This window comes from Pogona vitticeps, chromosome 3 (assembly GCF_051106095.1).
Source record: "Pogona vitticeps strain Pit_001003342236 chromosome 3, PviZW2.1, whole genome shotgun sequence".
Lineage (NCBI taxonomy): Eukaryota > Metazoa > Chordata > Lepidosauria > Squamata > Agamidae > Pogona > Pogona vitticeps.
The window spans coordinates 2,504,598-2,529,432 of record NC_135785.1 but is presented as its reverse complement, the minus strand read 5'-3'; the positions used below and the strand labels follow the sequence as shown (position 1 = coordinate 2,529,432).

At 47.1% G+C, this 24,835-nt stretch overlaps 1 protein-coding gene across 3 annotated transcripts in view; it reads left to right on the top strand.

The window, feature by feature from the left end:
• The window catches only part of LPP (LIM domain containing preferred translocation partner in lipoma), a 318,860-nt gene that overhangs the window by 285,894 nt on the left and 8,131 nt on the right, over positions 1–24,835 (top strand). The window lies entirely within an intron of this gene.

Genomic DNA, 24,835 nt, shown 5'->3' with positions numbered 1-24,835 from the left:
CACTTGTCAAGTTTGGAAATCTGACCTTTTTTTAAAAGGTAGCATCCAGAATCATCCACCCACCTAAGCGTGGCTTGCCCGATTTCCTTTGCCCAAGTCTGAAGTGGGGCACAGGATTGTGGTTAGGGCTGTGCCCCCCAGATTCTAGCCACGGACCAGACTTGCACACTGTTTTGAAACTGTACAGATCTTCCATATTCCATGAAGGACCGGGTGGCACATTGTGTGGCCCAGCATCATTGCATGCTTGTAACATTAGCACGTCAGGAAAAGCTGCATTTGTAGGGACAGCCAAGAGGGACAAAACAGTCGGAGGGCTTAACCCGTTCCTCAAAGCATGCTCCTTATAGACTGTCCCATAGCTCTTAAAAAGCACTCTCCGGGCAGTTTACAATATGATCATGCCAGCTGTACAGGGTTCCACCGGCAGCAGCAAGCTGGGGTACTCAGTTTACTGGCCTCAGAAAGGATAAAAGGCTGAGTGAACCTTGAGCCGGTTACCTGGGATGGAACTCGGGTCGTGAGCAGAGTTTTGACTGCAGCACTGCAGTTTAACCACTTCGCCGCGAGGCTCCTCACCTCCCCGTTACTGTGCCCCACATTGTCCCTGCTTATTCTCCCCCAAGCGGTTTCCAGTGCTTGCCCTCATCTTTTCTATTGGTTTCCTTTCGTCGTCCATGCGGGAAGCGACTTTTTCAACCACGACAACAAACAGGTCCATGGGCTATCAGGCTGTCCCCATGCACGTGTGTGTGTGTGTGTGTGTAACATGTAGTTTAGACCTCACATGGCCCACTGTCCCTCAGGCTCGGCTCCCCCGACCCACTTGCAGTGCAGGATGATCGATGCTGACCGACCTACCCAACAGGGATAATGCAAGTGAAGCATTTTGAAGGTTTCAGAACTATATATAAAAGCTTGCTGAGGGTTTCTTCCTCTCCCCTCCCTCCCACCCCCCGGTGGCTACAAAGGCTATGCCAAGTTCACGAGTCTGAACTCTGGGGCCCTAAGGAACTCTCTGTGGTCCCTTTGTCTCCTCAGAGAGAATTCAGAGAGGGAAGCCCATCCGCCAGGTTGCCTTCCTTCAGGTGATCTCAGCTGGGTTGTTCTCTCAGGAGGCACAGTGGGGATTCGAACCCTCCGCCCTTGGCTCTGGAACCAGGTGCTCCAAGCCACTGGGCCATCAGCTGTATCCTCTCACATCCTTCCCCAAGAAAGGTCTTTGCCAGGACTCAGAAAGACGAAAGGGAGCAAAACCTCTTGGGGGAGAGGATGGCATGGGGAGGGTGCTCTACCCCCCCCCCGAGAAGGACCTTCTAGCCAACGCTGAGGAGGCCACCTGAAGGAGGACCTCTGGCGCTCAGGGTGAGCGTGGTTTGTTGTGGGGCAAAGCAGCCACTCTCTGGGCCCAGCGAAGTGGCTGTAAATCCACTGGAGGAGGAAAAACACACGCGGACATCAAATACCCACAGCATCCAGGACGCATGCGCGCACAGACTGGCTCTGTGCAAAAGATTCCCCAACATCCTTCCGCGTCCCTGGATTTCATCCTGCGGTTGCCCCCACCTTTGATGCCGTTCCCTTCGAAGATCTGGAAAGCTGAGGAAGAGGAGGGGCGGTTCAGTCCAGAAGGGGAAGCCAAGAAGAAGGGGGGGGGGGACCCAGCGAGATGCAATGTGCTTCAGCACACTCTTATGAAAGATTGACGAGCGCAACGTTCCGAGGGTGCCAGCTGTCAACTTTCCAGCATCGGGGCTTTTTCAGAAGGACACAGGAGCCCAAGGACGCCTTGTTCTGGCTGGGGACGGGTGCTCTGCTCGGCAAACGCGGCGTTTGCCAATGTCCCGGTGACCCTTTTCCCCGCGGTGATGACATCTCCATTTTCTAGAAGCAGCCAACTGCGCCATGATATTCTCCCACTGGGCCAAATCTCTTCATACCCTGTGTGAGGGAACTGCTTGAAAAATACTTCTGGCACCCTCGCCACCCCAACCAGCAAGGACTTCATTGACCTTCGAAACATGGGCTGTTCGAGGTTTTGCCGCAAGCAAAGGGTCTCAGAGAACGGATGGCGTGTTGTCAGAAACCCAAGCGACAGCTTCTCGCCATGAAGGATAGGCTTCAGCTTCGGCTGCATCTGTTTGAATGAGACAAGGTTTGGGAAGAGTCCAAATCAAAGCCGGTCTCCTTGGAAGCAGATGACATCTGAATCCATGGCCATGGGCCAAGGATTCTGGGAACTGTGGTCTTTAAAATGTACCTTGGTCAAGCTCTAGAACTGAAGACTCTCACTGTGCTTTTGTTGTTGAGTCATTCAGTCGTGTCTGACTCTTCATGACCCCATGGACCAGAGCACACCAGGCCCTCCTGTCTTCCACTGTCTCCTGGAGTTGGGTCAAATTCATGCTGGTCGCTTCGATGACACTTTCCAATGTGCAGCCTGCATAATTAAACTGTAATCTGCTCAAAGAGTGCTTTAAGTGCTATGGGGTGGTATATAAGCAGCAGAGTTTTTTTTTTCCCTATGAAAATGAAGCAAGAACAGTTCATGACTATAGGGCAGGCTGTACTCTCCTGAAATTTTGGGGTGAGCCCCTTTTGTCCTGGTCTGCAGAACCCCCGTGAGTCGAGTTGCAGGAGTCGGAGGAGATGGGCTTCTAGGTTAGCCATTCTGCGAGTTTCATTAGAGCTAGTAGAGTAAACACATGCGAGGAAGGAGAGGTTATGCTGATCCCATGGAGATCCTCCACGTGCAAGAGAAGTTATCCAGAAATTTGCCCTCCATATGAAAAGACTGGTGGAAACGTGTGAGATTAGGGCTTCGGTGCTCGCTTTCCACGCATGCGTGCCCAATTTCTGAACCTCTGAAGAGGCCTGCTGTACCGGTGAGGATTTGACAAAATGGGGAGAAGAATCTGCAATCAGCAATATTCTTTGAAGACCTTCATGGTTGGGAAGGCGAAATGGGTTTGCGGGGGGGGGGGGGGTTACCGCATGGCCAGAAAGAGGTGGTGTTTTGTTATGTTTGGAAACTGTCAAAAATTGCCCAAAAAGCAGATCGTCCGTAGACAGAAAGTATTTCGCCTCATCTGAAAGGCTGATCAAGAAACTGCCAAGTCTGTGGATTCATTACTGACCCTTTAAGACAAGGGAAATAAATAAATAAATAAATAAATAAATAAATAAATAAATAAATAAATAAATAACAAACAAACAAACAAACAAACAAACAAACAAACAAACAAACAAACAAACAAACAAACACTTTGCTTTACTGGGTACTCAATTTACCAACCTTGGAAGGAAGGAAGGCTAAGTCAACCTCGAGCCGGCTATCTGGGCTTGAATACAGGCAGTGCACAGAAGTGGCTCACTTATTAATCAACGTCGTGGTGCTGGAAATTCCAACCGGAACGAGCCAGACCAGTCGCTAGAACCCCATTATGCCTTTTTGGACTCGAGAGTCACACCAGATGGCATTACACCACTCCACCTGACCAGAAGCAACCCTATTGAGCCAGGCATCAACCTGCTCAGAAAGAGCCCATCCGATGATACATTGGATGGGGATCTCAACCGGGGTTGGCAAACTCTCACAAACTCCAAACAGACGTGACATTTCTCAAAATATTGAGAAAGGGTGCAACTTATTCCCGAGCGAGACCAAAGGGCCTATTCTACTGGCAGGTTCTCCAATCTTACCATTTCCAAGTCATGAAAAATATGAAGTGTTATTTGGCATGAACTGCTGGGTAGCTAAGTGGTTTAGGTTTCTGCCGGTGAAGCTAGAGGTTCAATTCCCCAGTGGACCTCCTGGTAGAAGAGCCAGCCTGGGTGGCCTTGGTCTAACTGCACTATCTATCTATCTATCTATCTATCTATCTATCTATCTATCTATCTATCTATCTATCTATCTATCTATCTATCTATCTATCTATCTATCTATCTATCTATCTATCTATCTATCTATCTATCTATCTATCTATCTATCTATCTATCTATCCATCCATCCATCCATCCATCCATCCATCCATCCATCCATCCATCCATCCATCCATCCATCCATCTATTTTATTGGATTTCTACCCCGCCCATCTAGACCAAAGGTCTACTCTGAGCAGCATGGCCCAAGGGCACCCCAGAGGAAAGGAATGAGTCTTCTCTACCTAGAATACCCTGAAAAGGGTCGCCGTAAGTCAGAACCAACTTGATGGCACCTGATTATTATCAATCGGGTTGGATAGCTCAGAGGTTGGGAGTTTGAATCCCCCACTGGGCCTCCTTGACAGGGGCTGGACCCGATCCGTAGGGTCCCTTCCAGTTCCGCAGGTTTAAGATGATAGTGATGATTGTCCGTAGAACCTTCTTCTCTGCAAGAAAGAGTCCGGTGGCCTCTTAAAAGATTCAACAAGCTTAGCTTGACTGGGGTTTTCAGAGAGTACGCTATCCCACATCCGTAGAAGAGGGTTATAGTTCAGGGGAGCTTATTTCAGATAAAGTTTATTAATCTTTAAAGTGCTGAGGGATTCTGCTGGCGCAGGCTCGTGCATACTGGCTAGAAAATAAGAGATCTTGAACTTAGAAGAACTTAACGGGCTTAGACAGGCTTAGAATTGTACTTCTGAGACAACAGTCAGAGGAGTAGGAGGTGGAGGATTTGAACTCAGGTCTCCCAGTAGCCATATCTGATCCTGTTATTATCCTGGTATCAAGTGAGGCTTGTATAGGGGCGTGGGGGGAAAAAACTTTACCTCTTAGTGGATTATGTTTTATATAGAGAAAGAAACTAAGTGATTGTTCCATGCCACAAACGAAGGGCTATAAAACACAAATATACACAGAGAGAGAGAGAGAGAAAGAGACAGAGAGAGACTTTTTACATTATTTTTGCCATTAAACAAAATTATGGGAGGGAAATAGCAACCAGGGAAGAATGTGAAGCAGATGTAAAAGTGTGTCCGTGTGTGTGTGCATGTGTGTGTGTATGTGTGTGCATGTGTGTGTGTGTGTGTGCGTGTGTGTGTGTGTGTGTGTGTGTGTGCGCGTGTGTGCATTTTAGAAATACTTTATTTTTGTTTTTATCGCCCACCAAATTGGAGAGTAATTTACAGAAAGTAGTTGTCAGTACGGCGCTCTCAGCGCTCAGCAATTTGAATTTTAACTGCTCAGTGGAATCATTAAGACTATTATGTTTGTTTTTCAAAGAAGTCGGAAGAATTCTGAGTGACTGGAACAACAAGAAATATGAAGTTCATTAAAATGCAGCAACCTCTTTTTCAAGCCGAGGCACATCTGAGCCTTTCCAGAATTTCGCGGGCGGGGCGTGGGGGAGAGAGAAACTTCACCAAAATGGTCAGGATTGAACCTTGGGAGCTGGATGTTTCGTTTGGCAAATTTGAAAGAAGAACCGATTACATCAGAAAAAGTCACAATCCAGAAACCGGTGGTACTAGGTGTCGGGAACATAGAAATTTGGGAAACTTTTTAAAAATAAATAAATCACTACTCCACAAATTCCCTGGTTGATTCCAGTAGGCATAGTTCCAAAAAACAAAAAACAAACTTTTTCTAAGTAGGTATCTGCTCTTTTCTTTTTAGACTCCAAATTTCCAAAATTCCACAGGTGGAATTCCAGGAGCTTCAGCCCACAAGCAAACATGTACGTTTTGCTCACCTAGAGAAAGGGTCCACTGCTCCTCTGACCCTGTTCGTAATTTTAAAAAAAAAGAATGTGGGAGTTGTAGTTTCATCGCTCATTAGGTGCTATAGAGGATGCCTCTCAAAGAACCGTAACTCCCAGGAAGCATTGCAGCAGGCTTTTAAAAAAAATGAACAACAGGAAGCGCAGGTTAGAGGAGCCTATGCAGTCTCACAGGCAGGCTTTTCTCTAGGTGAGCAGAAAGTAGGCAGCTGCAGGTGCTTATTTCATCATCATTATCATCATCATACAATTGTAAAGCTGGAAGGGACTCTATGGATCATGGATTCCAGCTCCTATCAAGGAGATAAAGTGAGGAATCAAACTCCCAACCTCTCGCTTCGCAGATCTATCCAGCAGGGCTACGACTTCCAGAATTCTCCTTAGCAAATTCTTGGAAGATTCTGGAGTCCACAAAACAAAAGAGGCCATACCTATTCCTTAGGTATGCTCACAGCCAGAGTTCAATTCCACATTGCTAGCCTGCAGGTTCACTCAGCCCTCCATCCTTCCAAGCTTGGTAAATTGAGTAAATTTGTTCCGAAGCTCTGGAAGCAAAGAGGAAGCTTATGTTTCAGAAGAGGAGAAAAGGATCTGAGAAGACAGAAGTTGGTGCAGGATCAAATCTTGCAAGAGTTCTGACCCAGTGGAGGGAGAGAGGTTGTCAGGACCTTCCTGCCCTTGTTTAGACTGCGGAGCATATTTAGGGGTGTCTGGTCAGCAGCCGTTCAGCCAGCCCTTGGGGCTCAGCTGAACACGGTGCACCAGGAGGAAGGCTAGGCTGTCCAGAGGGTACCCTTGAAGCCTCAAGGAGTGGCCCCTAGTATCAGGTTTTGGCCCCGAGGTTGCAGGAAATGGGATGCAGCTCACTCGGCAAACCTCATGGTGGTGAACTTCCGGTTGTGAATTTTGGGGGCTAAATGTGAAAAAAATACACTAGAATTCTCATAAACATGTCCGATGGGAAGAAAACCTTGGAAACATTTGGTTCTCAACTGCAAGGACTAAATAAGTGAACATTTACATCTTCGTGCATGGGTCCTGGAGGAGGATGAGTATTCTGATCAAACCCACCTGGAGGAGGGCACCCAGCAAGGAAAGAATGTTGCATGATTTCACCATCACAGTCATGTCTGCTGTGAGAGGTTTTCTGAGCGTGTTGGTCAGTGGCCCTTCCTTCCAGAGATCTGCAAGCACCTTTGTCAGATAAAACAAGGTGCTTCTTGGCCAACAACAGGTCATGAGGAAGAAAGCTCCTTGGTAGCTACTTTTAGTTATTGCCCAAGGATTTGTCTATGTCAAATACATGTTGGCTTTGACTCAGAATGGCTGCACACCTGCAGCACCTGTTTGGGGCCACAGTCCCCATCAACACAGCTGGATCAGGCTTCTCACAGAATAAGAAAGCCATGAATGGAAAGTACTGTAGGGCCCTCTTATCCATCAGATCAGTATCTCAATCATTCATGGTCTGAAAATATTAAAAATCCCACAAATGTATATTTCTCATGATGAATTTCCCAGCCCTGGCCCAAGAGGAGATGCTGTGTTTACTGGGGCCCTGCTCTATTGTGGGAATTGGGAGGGAAGTGAGGAATTATATTGGGAAGGGCCAAGTAGAAGGCTGTGCTTTGGAGGCCTGGAACTGGCCTGGCCTGGCCTGGCCGCAGGATCCTCTTGACTGCAGTATTGCCAGGGGAGGAAAAAAAGCAAGTCCCCTTCCCCGCATGACCAGAGAAGGCAGGAAGGCTCCTGAGAGGCAGCTGTATGCAGATGAAACTTTCTTCGAGACCCCCGCCTCATCGTCTAATTCGGAGAGCTTTTCAAGACTCCGTATTGGCTTTCATCCGGCCCCAAAAGTGCACATTCTGCACCTGGAAGCTGGCTGTTATTTTCCTGCTCTATTTTGTTGCTTAGTCATTAAGTCGTGTCCAACTCTTCATGACCCTGTGGACCAGAGCACACCAGGCCCTCCTGTCTTCCATGGCCTCCCATCTCATCCTCTGTCGTCCCCTTCTCCTCCTGCCCTCACACTTTCCCAACATCAGGGTCTTTTCCAGGGAGTCTTCTATTCTCATGAGATGGCCAAAGTATTGGAGCCTCAGCTTCAGGATCTGTCCTTCCAGGGAGCACTCTGGGTTGATTTCCTTCCAAATGGATAGGTTTGTTCTCCTTGCAGTCTAGGGGACTCTCAAGAGCCTCCTCCAGCACCACAATTCAAAAGAATCAAATCTTCAGTGGACAGCCTTCTTGGTGGTCCAGCTCTCAATTCCATGCATCACAACAGGAAAAACCATAGCTTTTACCCACCATCTAAATTGTGCTCTACCAGAAAGAACTAAAAGTGAAATTTAGTCACTTTCTTCTTAGTCTACTGTGAGAGTTGGCCCACTTGAGTTTATCTAGGGCTTGGCCAAGAATATTTGGGGGTCCCCTTTGTGGTGCACACTGCTTCTTGCTGCTGTTGGGACGTTGCCCCCTTGCCACTTTTCCTAGTCCTCGCCAGGGCTGTGAGTTGACCTCTTTCCTTCTGTTTTTTTGGGGGGGACCCACTTTCATCCTCCATCAGAGCATGGCGCATGTCTGCGCTACGCAGTCCTGCCATCTGGATGCCCCTTTGGGTTGACAGGGGTGTTCCGTCCTCTGTCATCCTGGGGGATTGCCATCCGGACCCCGGCGGGCCGTGCAGGAGAAGAACGAGAGCAGCCGAGAAATGCCTTCTCCTCGTTTGTTTGCACGTTCTGAATTTTTAATCCCATTCCACGTTTGCCGGTCAGGAAGAGGCCGAGAATGTGAGGCACTTCGTTGCTGTTTGTGTCTTCGTCTTCCAAAATCAATAGCGATTTAAGTAATAGATAACGATAGCAGCAGAGGCTGAACTGAATACTGAGAGGAGCCGCAGAAGAATAAGCAGGATAAGACGGTTGCGGCCGCGACCCTTTGACTTAAAGAATTTCTCTGCACTTTAAATTACAAAACGTCTTAATTTCCTGTAACCCCTAGGACAGATTACCTCTCTTTCCCTTTATCTCTTCCCCCCTCTCCACCCCCCAAAACTGGCAATGAGTTATAACTTTATGACACTATTACTTCTTTCTTCGGAAAGCCGCTCAGATCTTCCCCCATCTGCCACTTTTCGGAGAAATCTTTTATGGAGCCCTTACATCTGTTAATAAAAACCTTTAATTCATGCTGAACATTTTACAGCCGTTCCAGATAAAAGTTTAATCAGATGGAATTATGGCCCTTCTAATATTCTCTTAACCTTTGCGTTTCAGATCTGCACCATATCACTTAAATTTTTAAATCCCTCTTTTATAGACTACGCGGAGGCCCCTCCTCATCTTCCTTTTAAAGGCCGCTTTGGCACCCGAGGTGCTCCAACCCATCCTCGGGTCACAAAGAACTTTTAAAATACCGTAAACCTGAGCTCTCTCCATGTTCCAAGCAGGATTCCTTTATACCCCATTAATTATTTTAATGGCGACATACTGCTTTAAGAGGCACCTTTATTAATCCCACTAAATCTTCCTTTTTATTGTTGTTTAAACACTTTTTCTATCCATTATGTAGATGTGTTTAAAGGGTGCTGTCTTCTCAAATAGATGGCGTGCATAATTCCAGGATACTTTGGGTTTGACCCCCTTGGCGAAACGAGGGAGGAGAGAGAGGGGCTGGATATTCGTGTGTGTGTGTGGTTGTTGTTGTTGTTTTTTGTGGGTGGGGGTCAGTGAACCCGCAACCTCGTCTAGGCACTGGAGGTGGTGTGGAAAAGCAAGGGTCCTACCCCGTAGCTTCTAATGAGATGTTGAATTATGGCAGACCAAAAGCTTTTTTAAGGTCTTCATTTGCTCCTGTGCTTTATATTATGTCCGCTTTTGGCGTTCTTGTCCATCAGAAGCCCAGTTCAACTATTCTGTGTTATTTAAACGGAACCGTAACCCCGTTCGTTGTATAGCTGGCCAGCCTGTGTTCTGTTTTGTAGTTACAGTATTGGGTTTTCCTAAAGAGGAAAACTCATTTTTGGCAAATCCTATGCCAGTTTTTTGTTGCCGTTGAAACTGAGACTGGCGCAGAGATTTCTGCAACCACAGCCAGGTAGGCTGTCGTTCGCTCGGGGTTCTGGAGACCACGACTTCTGTCGGTCAGGAAAATTCCCGGGTTCGAGCTGGACGTCTGAAATGCCAGCCCAGGAGCATGGCTGCTAGCTATGGGACTCTGGAAGTTCATAAGAAAAACAAACAAACAAAAAAAATGAGCTTCCCCAAACTCTGGCTCCTCTAAACCCAGGACAGAATGGCTGGGGATTATGGGTTTTGTAGTCCATAAATATCTAAAAGGATGCTGGTGGGTGGCCACGGCCTACTTTTCCCCTTGCAATTCAAGAGGTGTATGGGGTGGTTAAAATGGGTGTGAGACGTTCCGTGCATGGTCAGAGGGCGCTTTCCCTTTTCTTAACAGCTTCAGGATCTTCCAGGATAGACCTCTGAGTCTGAGAACATGAGCAGCTGTTGGGGGGGGGGGGGAGGCTTTCTAGGTCAATGTTGACCTTTTGCTCCCGCCAGCCCCAGCCAGCATAAACCACGGGTGAGCCATGCTGGGGCCTGCCATCCAGGAACATCTGGAGGGCAAAAGTTTGCCAACCTCTGGCCTAGAGCTGGGGGTGTGGGTTTTAGAAAGAAACTTCATTACATTGCTCCTAGGTTTCCCTCGCTCCACCTGTGAGGCAGTACAGTAGGACCCCCCTATCCAAAGGCGATCTGTTCCAAGCTCACCCCCCCCATGCTGAAAAACATTGACTGTAACGTGGCTGGCTCTAGCCACCCATTTTGGTAAGGACATGGTGGAAATATATTTTTCTTGAGGTCGCTATATACACCACCTGGTCTCTGGCTCCCTCTAGTGGCGTGGTCTGCTAATTTCATCTTTAGAAATATATATTTGTGGGATTTTTCTTTCAACATTTTCAAACCAGGGATAAAGGAATCAGCAGGTACCAATACCATGAATCAAAGGGTCCTACTGTATTAACAATGTGCTGCATTGCCATTATGGCCACACCAGAAGACTATGGGGGAAAATGTCCTCCAGTTCCCTCTAGTGGTCAGTCTTGATATTGCACCCTAGGAATAGAAAAGACCAATTCTTCAAATTGATAAGAGTATGCATAAACCTTTGGGGGGATCATTTCAGTGCCTCTCAATTAGATAGAAAAGGTAACTCATTGCACCAACAAGGTATTTTGTGACCAATTACAGTGGTACCTCGCTTAGCGAGGTTAATCCGTTCCGGATTAACCCTCGCTCAGTGAATCCATCGCTAAGTGAAACAAAAAAGCCCATAGGAACGTATTAAAACTGATTTAATACGTTCCTATGGACTCAAAACTCACCGTTGTGCGAGTTTCCTCCATTGCGGCGGCCATTTTGGATGCCTCGTTAGCGAGGCAAAACAGCGGTCGCCATTTTGTTTTAGCGGCGGCCATTTTGGAACCGCCGATCAGCTATTTGCTATGCTTTGATCGCGTCCGCACAATCATCGCATAGCGAAAAAAGCCCATAGGGGCCATCACTGAACGAACGCTCCAGCGATGGCCTGGGACCATTCGTTATGCGGTTTCATCGCATAGCGAAGCGTTCGCTATGCGAGGCACCACTGTATTACTTTACTTTGGAAATGGAAATGAATTAGACACATGTTACACCCCCAACCTGCATCGTTACAGTTGACCAGGGAGCCAGTGTGGTGCTAAGAGAATCGTGGCAGAATTCAACCATTCATTGAACCTCTCCCATAAGGATGGGGTTTTGGGGGTTTCTTGAGCTACAAGACCCATCATTCTCAATTCTGGGAATGATACCTGACGGAAAGACCTCTGCCAGACACCTGCATGTGGCTTAGCTGGAAGAAGGGCCTGTAGTGCAACCTTTTGAGGCTTAGCTCGGCCTCGCTCCACCCAAGCTTCCTGTTGCAGAAAGGAAGTTCCCAGCTAGCACTGGGGCAGGAAGAGGAAGTGTGGGCAAAGCTAGGTCTAGCTAGGCCCAGTAAAGTTCCTTCTCCCAGGCGAGCCACAGCCTTGTCTGTCAGGCAGAACTCGCAGAATAGAGAATTAGGAGATTTGCAGTCCACAAAACCTGCAAACCCCATCCTTCGTCCCATGGACGTCAAAACCATCAAAAACAAAAACCTCTCCTGTCACCACGCAGCTTCTTCCCCATCCCCGGGGAGAACGGGTAGCGTTCTTGTAGCCCACGGGTGCCACTAGGGAAGCAGAGCTGCAGAGCCAGAGGACAACAAAAGGAAGCAGAAGCCATAATTGCTAGGTAAAAAGCCCTCAGATGGGTGCTCTTTGAAGACGGCAATTTTCAGTTATATTAATGCCTCTGCAATTCTCACTTTTTTTTTTCGAGTGAAGATAATCAAGGTACAAGTGCTGGAAAAAAAGCCACTCGAATCAATCTGAGCTCAGATTTCCAGAGCCGATCAGGAAAAACGGAAAAGCAGTAACAGGGTGGCATTTTCCACGCCCGCCCCTCGGTGGCTTGCAGTGGATGTCTTTGGATGTTCCTTTTTCCTCCGGTTCTCTCTTTTTTTAAAAAAAATCATATTTTCAAAATTAGTCTAAGCAAATTGCCAGGACGTGCTCCGTCTCCAATGGGACCCCGTGCATATATTCCTCCCGCCGAAGAAGAGTTATGAAAAATTCACCAGGCACTGCAGACCCAGGAGTAAGCACACCGTTTTCCTGGGTAAACTCCGGAGGTCCCCTAGGATCTCATTACGCCGGGCCTCCCTCCCATCATATTTCATCATTTTCTATAATCTGGCCTCAGAGCCCTGGAGTCTAGGCTTCTTGCTCTGCCTGCTTTCCTCTGAGCCCTCCTCAAAATATGCCAGATGCTTCAGGGGGTATGATTTATGTTCCCCATTATTATTTTTCCCAGGGCCATTAACTTGCACCCTATTCCAAATGCTGGCTGCAGGTCACGGAAGGTTCCGGTCACATTGCATTCCCATGAGAAGATAAAGTGCAAACTATGACTTTTAAGAGAGAGAGAGAAATGTGCCTTAGTGCTAATTTTAACAGATTGCTGGAGAGTTGAGGGGTTTCAGGTCTCTGGCTGCGGAGCCAGAAGTTAGGGGTTCGATTCTCCCCCCCCCCCGGCCTCTTTGAGAGGGGATAGACTAGATGATCTCACAGGGTCCCTTCCGGCTCTGCCGTTCCGAGATGATTCTTCTTCTTTTTCCTATTTGCCTATCTTTCTGCCCACAACCACCCAGCTGCTTTTCACTCAAAATGATACAACTCCCTGAATTTTTTGCCTTCTGACATATTTCATCCCCCCCCCCCAAAAAAAAAGATTATGGGGAAATGATTTGAACCAGAAAAGAGGTTTTTGTGGAAAACACTTAAGTGGTCTTCAGTTTTCTGCCACCCCAGAATTTTCCTTTACTATTTATTTTCATGGAAAAGAAAAAGTGAGAATTAGGGGAAATTGCCTGCATTTTTGGCCCTGAACTCCCAAAGCAAAGTGTGCTGCTTATACAATCATGGCCAAAAATATTGGCACCCTTGCAATTCTGTCAGATAAAGCAACCCTTCTCGCAGAAAATTGTTGTAGTTGCAAATGTTTTGGTACTCACACGCTCATTTCTTGGTTCTGCTTTGGAACAACACACACACACACACAAAACAGAGGAGAAAAGTCAAATCTGATACAATCCCACACAAAAACCCAAAAATGCACTCCTAAGATAGAATAAATAAATAAAATAAAATTAGAGTTTTGCTTTTCTGGAGAAGAGTTTTAGGGATACCAGGGACCGCCATCAGAAAAACAAATCCGTGGGTTGTTGTTGTTTAGTTGTTAAGTCGTGTCCGACTCTTCGTGACCCCGTGGACCAGAGCACGCCAGTGGGTACCAGGGTAAATGAAGACTGAATTCTCTCTAGACATAAGAATGTCTCAGATGAAGCTATCATGCTTTGGGCGTATCAGGAGAAGATGTGATTTCCTGATATAAGAGAATTGTTTTGGGGAAAGCGGAAGACAGCAGGGGAAGAGGAAGACCAAGTATGAGATGCACCAGCCCTCTAAAGGAAGCCATCGCCTTGCGTTTGCAAGATCTGAGCATGGCTGTGAGCAAGAGGATCTTTGGGAGGTCATCTGTGTATATAATTGCCTTAACTCAGAAGCTAATTTGTGGCACATTACACCGTGGGGGAAGCTGCACGAGACGGAATTCAGGGCAGGCAAAATGATGTGTTTTGTACAGAATCTGGAGCTGCAAAAGTTCACTACTTGGATTGTTCTGAAAGGGAACGAAGCCTGTTCGTGGCACGGAAAGGTTCTGAGCACCCCATCACCGCCACCACCTTGCATCCAAGCTAGCCATGTATGCTTGCCTTGTTGGCTGTAATGCAGGCGGCTGCATCCTGCAAAGGGAGATTCTTGGTTCTTGGATTGCGGTCTTGACTGGCAGCAACGCTCTGGAATTCTTGAACTAAATAGGACCTTTTTCTTCTGCTTTCGGGTTTTAAATATATGTCTATTTCTGGAAATGCCAGCCGTTGCATCTGGCACATCCTGTATGCAAAGGGTTGTGCTGTTGTTGTTTTTTAATCAACGTTGCATAGTATTGAAATGTACTATTCTTCATCTGTTTTGGGAGGAAGCATCCTTGAGAGTCCACCTCGAATGACTTCCGAGTGTACGTATATCTCACCGGACACCATGTAGTTAGCATGCCGTTTGTAATCCTGAAGGTGACAGGACGTACAGTATTTTCCTTCTCGAAAGCTTGGTTTTTTATTGTTTTGATTTTTTTAAAAAAAAATTCCTGGGAAGCTAAACCTGCAAAGGTTTTTGAGTCATTTCTGTCCGTTTGAACGGGATTGGTCAGCATTTCCTACGATGCTCCAAGAAAGCAGAAAGGTTTTCACCCTTGGCAGATTTTTGCTTAAAAAGGGAGGCCTGCCGAACTTTTAAATAGGAGTTACCTCCTTCCTTTTATGGCTGCAGAATTCCTGTAGCTTTCCTTTCCTTGCAGGGGTTTCTACCAGGGACAGAACCCAGCAACGCTGAGCTGAAATGGATGCAGGAGAATTCCCTTGGCATTCCGGACTCATGCTAGATATCTTCCATGCACACACTCAACTTTTTGTTTGTTTTAAGGGGACCCATCCTTAACTTTGGATTTTAAAACGATAGTAGCAAAAAGATGGTCCTGTTGAAGGATGAAATTCTTTGCTTATTTTGCCCTGGGAGGTCAAAAGGACCAATTTTAAAGTCTATCTTCTAGCTGGGTCTTTCAAGAAGCTTCGAGGGATGTTGTACATCGGGTCACCCAATTTTTGTGTTCTTCGCAACACTGTCAATAAGCTGAGCTGAGCAGGACCCAGACAAGGGCACCCACAGATCTTGGAAAAGTTACTTTTCGGAATGGAACTCTCAGTATCTTCCAGACCACACTGTGCTGATCTGGGAAATGGTTGTTTTTTAAAAGCCTCTGGTCATCTGCTGGGCTGAGTAAGAAATTAAACTCTGTCTCTGGCATTCAGTAGCATCATCCTTTACCAGTTAATCAGCTAATCATTTTTGGGGGGGCAGGAGTGGGGACAGCATCCTTTAATTTGCTGATAGTCTTAGCAGATTGGCATGTTGGAAAATGCAAGCTAAGCTTGCAAGGTCAGTTGTGTGTGACGTTTCCTGCCACCCCCTCCTGTCCCTTTGAGCTGTGTGTCTCTCTGCAACCCTGTCCTTTCCTAAGCCCAGAAGAAATGGGTTGAGCAGCAGGACTCCTGTGATAGAACTGTGCCAAAGACCACTGCCTCTCGCATCCTGGATTCTTCAGACTCGAACCCTTGGTTGTGAAAAAGGCCTTTGGTGCAACCGCAGAAGGATCATGGGTCTCAAGCATGTCAGGACAAAAATCTGGATGCTCCTTCCTCCAGGCAGGCTGGTTTTCTATGTAAGCGGAGGTTTCTCTTCCCCCTTCACATGTTAAATAAATCCTTGTCTACAACCTGAAGGGGTGACACACTGGGAAGAGCTTCAACCCTTGATTCTGGGGATAAAAATCAACTGGTCCTGCTTTTCCAGGCGGCGGTCTTTTTTTACCCATAATTAGATCCTTCTCTCCAAAGCTCCAAAAATCTGTCTGGTTCTCCTTTCCATTTTCGTCACACACACATCTAGCAGCTTTTGCTTTGCCCATTATAATTTATGACTACAATCGGAGATTTTATCACCCAGCTAATAATAATAAAAGAGTCAAGCATGGGCTGTGCGTGCTCCCACCTCTGAGGGTTTTTATGATCTTTTAACAAGCTTAATGAATCTGGCGGTGGTTTTGAGACAGAACTGTGTCTTTCTCAGTGGAGGAAGGCCCTCTGCTGTTCCCTGGCATGAAGCTCCGATGCAGACATGCAGGGATCGGACTTGAGAACTTGGGAATGGAATCAGGCTTGAGAAAACCTTCTCTAGAAACTGAACGGTGCCCCAAGCCAAAAAGACACTAGGATGCTACTTCTGCACGGTCCAGAAGGAAGCATCGTAGGTGGGTTTGGCTCCCCAAAGGAAGGACATCCAAGGCATGATATGATGTTGTTGTTTAGTTGTTAAGTCATGTCCAACTCTTTGTGACACCACAGACCAGAGCACACCAGGCCCTCCTGTCTTCCACTGCCTCCTTGAGTTGGGTCAAATTCCTCTTGGTCGCTTCGATGACCCTGTCCAACCATCTCGTTCTCTGTCATCCTCTTTCTCCTCTTGCCTTCGCAATTTCCCAACATCAGGGTCTTTTCCAAGGACTCTTCTCATGAGATGGCCAAAGGATTGGAGCTTCAGCTTCAGGATCTATCCTTCCAGTCAGCACTCAGGGTTGATTTCCTTCAGAATGGATGATATGACAGCAATTTTCAAATACTTGAAAGGTAGTCCTACAGAGGAGGGGCAGGATCTGTTCTTGATCATCCCAGAGTGCAGGACATGCAAACATGGGCTCATGTAAAAGGAAGGCATATTTTGGTTGAAGATCAGGAAAAACCTCCTAACTGTTAGAGCCGTACGACAGTGGAATCAATTATCGGAGTGGGTGAGCGCTCCAACACTGGAGGCATTCAAGAAAAACTTGGATCATCATCTCGCAGATGTGCTTTGATTGTATTCCTGCCTTGAGCAGGAGGTTGGACTTGATGGCCTTGTAGGCCCCTTCCAACTTTACTTTTCTATGATTTTAAGGGACCCAAAGTGTCCCAGATGACCCCATAAGGTGGATACAAGAAAAGCCCTCTGCACTCCAGAAAGATAGCAGAAGCTGTCACAGGAATGTTCAAATCTCGTCAGAAATACTCCATGCTATCATGTGGCAATGGCACAGCACCCTGATCTTTGTGTGGCACTGATGGAAAAGCATTCAGACATTGTCAGGTGTAGCATTGCTGTCGGAACCCTTATCCAGCCAGGTTTTGAGAAACGGAAGTAAGGAACCGGGCATTTTCTGACCCCATCAGAGTTGGAAGATGTTGAGGCCTGCCTGTAGGGTTAGGGTTAGGGTTTCTGTGCACATCCCTTGTGTTTTCTGTCACTCACCAGCGACTCCATGTGTGGGTCTCATTGTAGCAGCTGTTGATTGTCACACCTGTGACAGTCACCCATAGATTGTCTTCTTCTGAGCATCCTGGCATCATCATCCCTCGCTCACCGGCCATTCCCAGATGTGTCCTTAGAGCAAGAAATGAATGAACAACGGAGGGGAACGGAAGAGAAACGGCTGTGATTTTCTTGCGCCTCCGAGCTGCTGTGATACAAGGAGGCACCAGAAAAAATAAGCTACAGACCACCACAGATAAAACTGGATCGTCATTGCAGTCTCTCAGGGCTTTTTAATTCTTTTCTGCTGCAACGCAGGAGACCCAAAGGGCTACTTTTCCGGAAATGTCTACGATAAGAAGCCATCTACCGACAGAGGGTGACGCTGAGAGGGCTCCAGAAAGACAATAAAAAGAATCGTCCGTGAGTGACTCTCGCCGCGGTCAGAACCCATGGCTCCCACAGGTATACGGAGGCTTCTAGTGATGCGCAGGCTATTTCCTGCGTGAGCCAACCTTTGGGTACGAGCAAAACTCTCGCTGTCCCGTGGAGAGGCGGGAGCGAACTCCGGAGACGCAGCTTTGTAATCACACTTTCATCGCGATGGCCTATAATTTTATTGAAAGGGACCAGAAAGCGGAGGAAAAGAAAACACAACCCAGCGAGTGTTTCTTAGGGCTGCTTTTTGAGCAAAGAGCTCATCATGCGCACGGACTGTTGCTTTAGCATTTCCTCCTCAGGAGGAAAAAAAAAAAATCCTCGTCCCCAAATGGGCCGTGAAATGAAAAGGCGTGAAACATGAGAGAGATGTTTTTGGCACAAATGGGTCAATTTCCTGTCATTTCCCCTGTAATTGTATGTAGAGCGAGCCGGATTCGGAGACGCTGAGGGAACATGTTTCCCCTCCGCCTTAACCCTTTGATTTTGATTCTGTTATGAATGGAAAGGAAACAGGTGCCGAGCCCAGGCTTGTTACAGAAGCCACTCTTGTGGCTGCCTAATAACCATACATTTTCAGGGAATAACTATTACTTCAGAGCCAAAACAGAGAGAAATCACAGACGGGGAGAAGCGAGAAATACCTTATGTACGCCGGGAGGCGGTAAGGTGCTCTCAATTTTCGGCCACCTCTGTGGGTCGAAAGCATGACTCCTCATCACAAAATATGCCCACCTACATGCCTGCCTATCTATCTATTTATCTATCTATCTGTCTGTCTGTCTGTCTGTCTGTCTGTCTGTCTGTCTGTCTGTCTACCTACCTACCTACCTACCTACCTACCTACCTACCTACCCAAACCCACCCACCCACCCACCCACCCACCCATCTATCTATCTATCTATCTATCTATCTATCTATCTATCTATCTATCTATCTATCTATCTATCTATCTATCTATCTATCTATCTATCTATCTATCTATCTATCTATCTATCTATCTATCTATCTATCTATCTACCTACCTACCTACCTACCTACCTACCTACCTACCTACCTACCTACCTACCTACCTACCTACCTACCTACCTACCTACCTATCTGCCCGCCCGCCCGCCCGCCCGCCCGCCCGCCCGTCTGTCTGTCTGTCTGTCTGTCTGTCTGTCTATGTCTGTCTGTCTATGTCTGTCTGTCTGTCTGTCTGTCTTTCTTCCTTCCTTCCTTCCTTCCTTCCTTCCTTCCTTCCTTCCTTCCTTCCTTCCTTCCTTCCTTCCTTCCTTCCTTCCTTCTTAACCCATCTATCTGTCTGTCCTCTGTCTGTCTGTCTTCCTTCCTTCCTTCCTTTTTAACTCATCCATCTGTCCGTCCATCATCTATCTGTTTGTCTGTCTGTCTGTCTTCCTTCTTAACTCATCTCTCTCTCACACACACACACTCTCACTCTCTCTCTCTCTCTTAGTGCCTGATCTTAAAACAGCTTAAAATAAGATTAAAAATAGGTGCAGCAGAAACAGATTAAAACGTAGTACACATAAAACAGTCAGAAAAGGCTGTAACGCTAAAGCTCAGTGAAGCAAATGCCACATTAGATATGATATCCCGTGCGGTGTAGTGGAGAGAGTGATGGACTGGGTTCAAATCTCCACTCAGCCGTGGAATCTCTGGCTGGTCCAAGAGACAGAACGGCTGAATCGCTCACTGGTTGCAGAGCTAGAGGCTGGGAGTTTGATTCCCCCCCTGGGTCTCCTTGACAAGGGCTGGACTGAATGACCCCACAGGGTCCCTTCCAGCTCCTCAGTTCGAAGATTATTTTTATTATTATTAGGAGGGTCAACAGGCCTGTTTGAGTCTAATCCTGATTCAGCACTCTTCTTAGTCCTGCCCGTACTTTGAGTCCTTTCCTGCTTCCGCAATCTAGGGCAGTTTTCAACTATATGCATCAAAAGAAGCCCAATGACACAGTGGTTTGACTGCAGTACTGCAGTAAAGACTGCTCAAGGCCTGAGTTCGATCCCAATGGGTTCAGCTAGTCAGCTCAAGATGGGCTCAGCCTTCCATCCTTCCAAGGTCGCTGGAGGGGAGGGCAATGTGTAGCATAATTAAACTACAGACTACCCACAAAGTGTTTTAAGTGCTATGGGGGTGGTATATAAGCACCACGCTTTTGTTGCATGCGTGGAATTTGCCCAGCCTTCTATCAAAGTGAGAACAGGCCATTAGATGAAAAAATATATATTAGATGGGGGGGGAAGGGGTTCTTTTTTGCCCTACCACGGGGAAGATTCTTTTAGATCCTCCTGGCAGAAACTAAGAGCAAGCTAGAAGTCCTGGGTTTATCACAAGAATTGATTAGGAACACGGGCAAAAGAGAATCAAGATTGGTTGTTGTGGGTTTTCCGGGCTCTTTGGCCGTGTTCTGAATCAAAGTTATATATAAGGTGGAAGATTCATCAAACAGATCTAGTAATTCCCCAAAGAGCTCAACAAGTATGTTCTCCCTTCTTCTTCTTTGGTATCTCTATTCCTAAAACAGTCCCGTCATATTTTTTTCAATCTAATTCATCTGCGTTACAGCAGAGCCTTTTTTATATGCAAGACTCAATATGGTCCCTTTGGGGAAGATGCGAGGAAGATTGTCAAGACGACCTTACTGCAAGATCCATGGGATTCTTTTCTGCATGTTATCTGTGCTTGCCATTTTTTATGCAACGAGAGAGGGTGTTTTATCAAGCCTTTATTTCATTCGTCGGAAATGCCAGTCTCTGAAGACCTTGTCCCTACACTATTAGAAGATAAAAATCTTTTATTTCTCTGTAGCAGTTGCTAAATGCGTTGTTGCTCTTCAGTACTCCAAGATAAGTCAACCTCATGTTATTTAAATAGTTTGGGTTTTGCTGCTCTAGAGCTATTCATGAGCTTCTCGGGGAAGAAAGGAAGATATTCCCAATTATCATCTCCAGGCAGGAAAACATCCATAAACTGGAAGATGGATCTTTTTCTTCTTCTTCATTTTTCTCCTTAAGAGGCTGCAGTTGACTAATGATGCGCTGAGGTCTATGTCAGAAAGCAAAACCTGGTTAAATGTTTTCTGCTCTGCTAACATCTGTGGGTTTGCTTGCAAGGGTGGTGTAAAAAAGTAGAATGAGAGGAGGCAGGAATAAGCATTGGGCAGCATTTCCAAGAGACACACAGTAATTACTGTATTTTGGAAAAATCCACAGGCCACTGGCGATAATCACATTGGCCCTGTTTACACAGGTTGGCACCTTACAACGTTTGGTCTATTTTAGTTCTTTACACCAGGACACACCGGACAAAATGGATGGTCCTGATCCACAATTGCTTGAAGATTGTAAGATTATTTTTTTAAAGTGGTGTATGGAGTTTGCTTTGCTACGACCAGGATGACATGATGGAGACAAATGATTTCTGCATTAATTCCGCAAAAATGTAAATTAATTCCCCACCGTTGTAGCTTATCAAGCTGGAAGCTGTGATCTGACGTTTTAACAGCTGTAAGCAGGAAACAGAACAAAGTGGCCTTTACTCCACATGGGAGGAAAGATCACTGCCTGCAGCTTAGCGTCCGGATGAAACACCCCAATCGCAAGCCTGCGAAGTTGAGCATCTCAGCTCAGGATGCGAATCTTCCCTTGTCTCCTGGAAATGAGGAATCATACCCCGAGTGTCCTTTTCTGTGAGCACTGCGTAGACTCTTCGGCTCCTCTTGGTTTTCTCCTTGCACTTGAATGGATCGTATTTTTCCTGAACCAAATGTGCCAAGGGGAACCTTGAGGCGCTTTGAAATTTCTCACCGGGTTGACCACAGCCTGAATCTCAAGAAGGAGGAGGGGTTTGGGGGTGCAACCCCCTAATGCCTGTACGGTGGTGGAGTGTGCTTACTTGGAGAAAAGCACTTTGCACGTGCTCCAAAGCACAATCCCCTCTACCTCTAGAGAACAGGCTGCAGGGGCGATCGCTCTTTGATATTGTGCTCCATGGGCCCTCCCTTGTGGATCCCATAAGAAAGCACGGGCAACAGTCGGGTCTCGCTTTTCCGCCAGCCGTACCCAGACACGCGTTCCAGATCTCCGTTCCAAAAGGTTCCTGTTGTTACGGTTTGTTTTGTAAAGAACACCAAGGCCCTGAAGGCAGAAACAGTCTATAAAACTTTGTGTGAGCTAATTACCCAGCTCACATGTAGTAAGAGTTCAGCTCCAGTTACTGGTCACCGCGAGCGAGCCTGCGCCCAAAGCACCCTCGGGCAGAGCAGAGAAAGTTTGGCTATATTTGTGCCTTTTCATGATGGTGGTGGTGGTGGTGGGGGGAAACAGGGCTGCCGAATCAGGTTTTGGTTCCTGAGAGAGGTTGTGTGGGGTTTTTTTGGGTGGGGGGAAGCTGGTCTCGGGAGCGAAGCCATTCCAAAGTGTCAGCCCGTCCACCTCTGTGGCTTGATGGCAATGCCCCGTTTTGATCTTGAGAGGAGAGGCCAGCGGGTTGAGATCAAAGCAACTCTTCGGAAAGGGCACCGCCCATCCCAGGCATCGGGCGGAAAGAATAGGAATGCCCGAAAAAAAGAACAGTGTATTTCTGCAAGAAGCAGACACAGCAACTCTGGAACCAAATGTGACAGTACAGGCCATTGCATTCTCTCTCTCTCTCTCTCTCAATATTTTTACACAGTTTTTCTCCTTCAAAAGGAGCCAAGGTGGCTTATCTCTTTAAAAGACGATATAAATGCTAACAACAAATATACAAATTATTTAAAAGGGTCCAGCAAATAACATACCCCCAAAAAAGAAAACCACACACACATTCATAAGCCACAACAAAGCACATTCAAAGCAGTAAGGTGCAACAACCCAGTTAAACCCCCCGCCTCGGGCAGCCCGTGACGGAGGGGAAGCTTGCCTCAAGAGAAAGGTCTTTGCCTGCTTGCAGAAGGACAATGAAGAAGAGGCCAGCCTGACTTCAAGTAGCAGGGAGTTCCGGAGTCTCGGAGCAGCCACAGAGAAGGCCTGTGTCCCCATTTAGGGTTCAAAGATATATGGCAGCTTATCGCTTGCTATATATCTGGTTTCAGTAGCCATCCAGCTTCACTATGGATCATCCTCTTCTTTGGATTTGTCTCATTCCTCGTTGGGTCCTTTTGAAGGAGAAAGTCAGGGTAAAAACTCTTTTTAATAAAGAAATACACATCTTTTCTCTTTGTGGTCAAAGAGAGACCCAGGTGCACAAGATATAGCCAGAATAGTGAGCTAGCAGCTGACAGAACTTGGAAAAGTTACTTTGATCAAGGACATCTTCCAGGGTCTCCTGACCAGCCACGGCCACTAGCCATGGCCCACAATTTTTTTTTCCTAAGGTGGTTTTGCCTTGTTTTGTGTGCATTCAAGGACAGATGGCAAATCCACAGACTCCTTCCCCATCCTGTGCCAAGTTTGGGAAAGGTTTCAGATCGGTCCAAAGAACTGGATGTTCTTTCCTGGATCGGTTGAGGCGAAACGGGTGCTCTCTTAAACATGTCGCTCGTTTGTTTGACATAAGCGACCTTTTGAGACACGGCGCTTCAGATAGCATCCAAAAGAGGCTAAACCGTTCATGCCGTGGCTTTGTTGCTTTTATCATCTGTGTTCAGGGAGGAGAATGAAAATCGGAAGCTCAGGTCCCCAATCCCCATGCTGCTTGCCGCTGCTAGTTTAGAAGGAACCACTAGTGCACAAGCAGAATCTAAAAGAGGGCCCTCGTAGAAAAATGAACCAGCAGGTGAAGAGGACACGAGGGTCTCAAGGGGGAGGATGGATATTCCTGTTTCCCGTTGGACCACCCTAATCCCCTTGCAGTCTTGATTAGGGTCATCGCGTTTCAGTGGTTGGCTCTTGGCCACAAGCCTTCTCTTCCTTTGCATTGCTTCGATAAGTCCTTGTTGTGATCGCTCGTATGTCACTTCCGATTTACGGTGACCCCCTAACGGTGTTTCTGAGATATGTGAGAGGTTCAAGGAACAGTTTAGGACTGCTACCCTTCAGTACGTTCCCATGGTTGAGCAGACATTTGAACTACACGACACAACACTAATATCATAACCGTGGGCTGTCAAGTCAGTTCTGACTCATGGCAACCCTTTCCGGGGTTTCCTAGCCAAATGCTCAGAAGAGGTTTTCGGTTCTCTTCTTCCAGACGCATTTTGGGATGGTGCAGCTGGCCCAAGGCCACCCAGGCTGGCTCTTCTCCCAGAAGGCCCAGTCAAGAATTGGACTCCCAGCCTCTGACTCCCCAGCCAGAGAGCTAAACCCCTGAGCAACCCAGACAGCTCATAATCTTAGAACGGCAGAGCTGGAAGGGACCCTGTGGGATTATCCAGTCCAGCCCCTCTCAAGGAAGCCCAGTGGTGGACTCGAACAACCAACCTCGAGAATTGAAGCCGTGAGCTATCCAGCCAGTGGTTTAGATGCACTACAATACACAGATAGCAAGTCGTTATCTAAATCATGGGTCCCCAACCTTTTTTCACCCCACGGATCAGCTGGGGAAGGCGGGGCACCCCCCACGCTCATGCACATGCGCAAACAGCAGGGCAGTGCTTGTGCACATGAGCAAACGACGGCACTCGCATGGGCATGCTGGAGAGTGTGCCCATGTGCAAATCAGCTGTGCAGGGGGTGAGTGCGTGCGGGTGCAAGGTCTGTCTCCACGGCCCAGTCCAGCTCAGGCCATGGACCAAAACCAGGCCACGGACCGGGGGTTGGGGACCTCTGATCTAAATGGTTGTTGTAGGTATTTCGGGCTGTCTGGTCGTGTTCTTGAGGATTTTCTTCCTAACGTTTTGCCAGTCTCTGTGTGCACACAAAAGACCAGCTAACGACACCCATCAATCACAGTGACAGATCGTCTCCCCCCCTTATCACAACATTACGCCCACAACAAAAAACACGCTGATCACCATAATCACCCAGTCTCCTGAAAAGGACAAAAAGCTGACCCCTACAGCTATAAATACTCAACTATCCCACAAACTGCAACAGAGCACAGAGAGAGTTCTGACTCCTGTCCTCTGAAGATGCTGGCCACAGAGATTGGCGAAATGTCAGGAAGAACAACCTCCA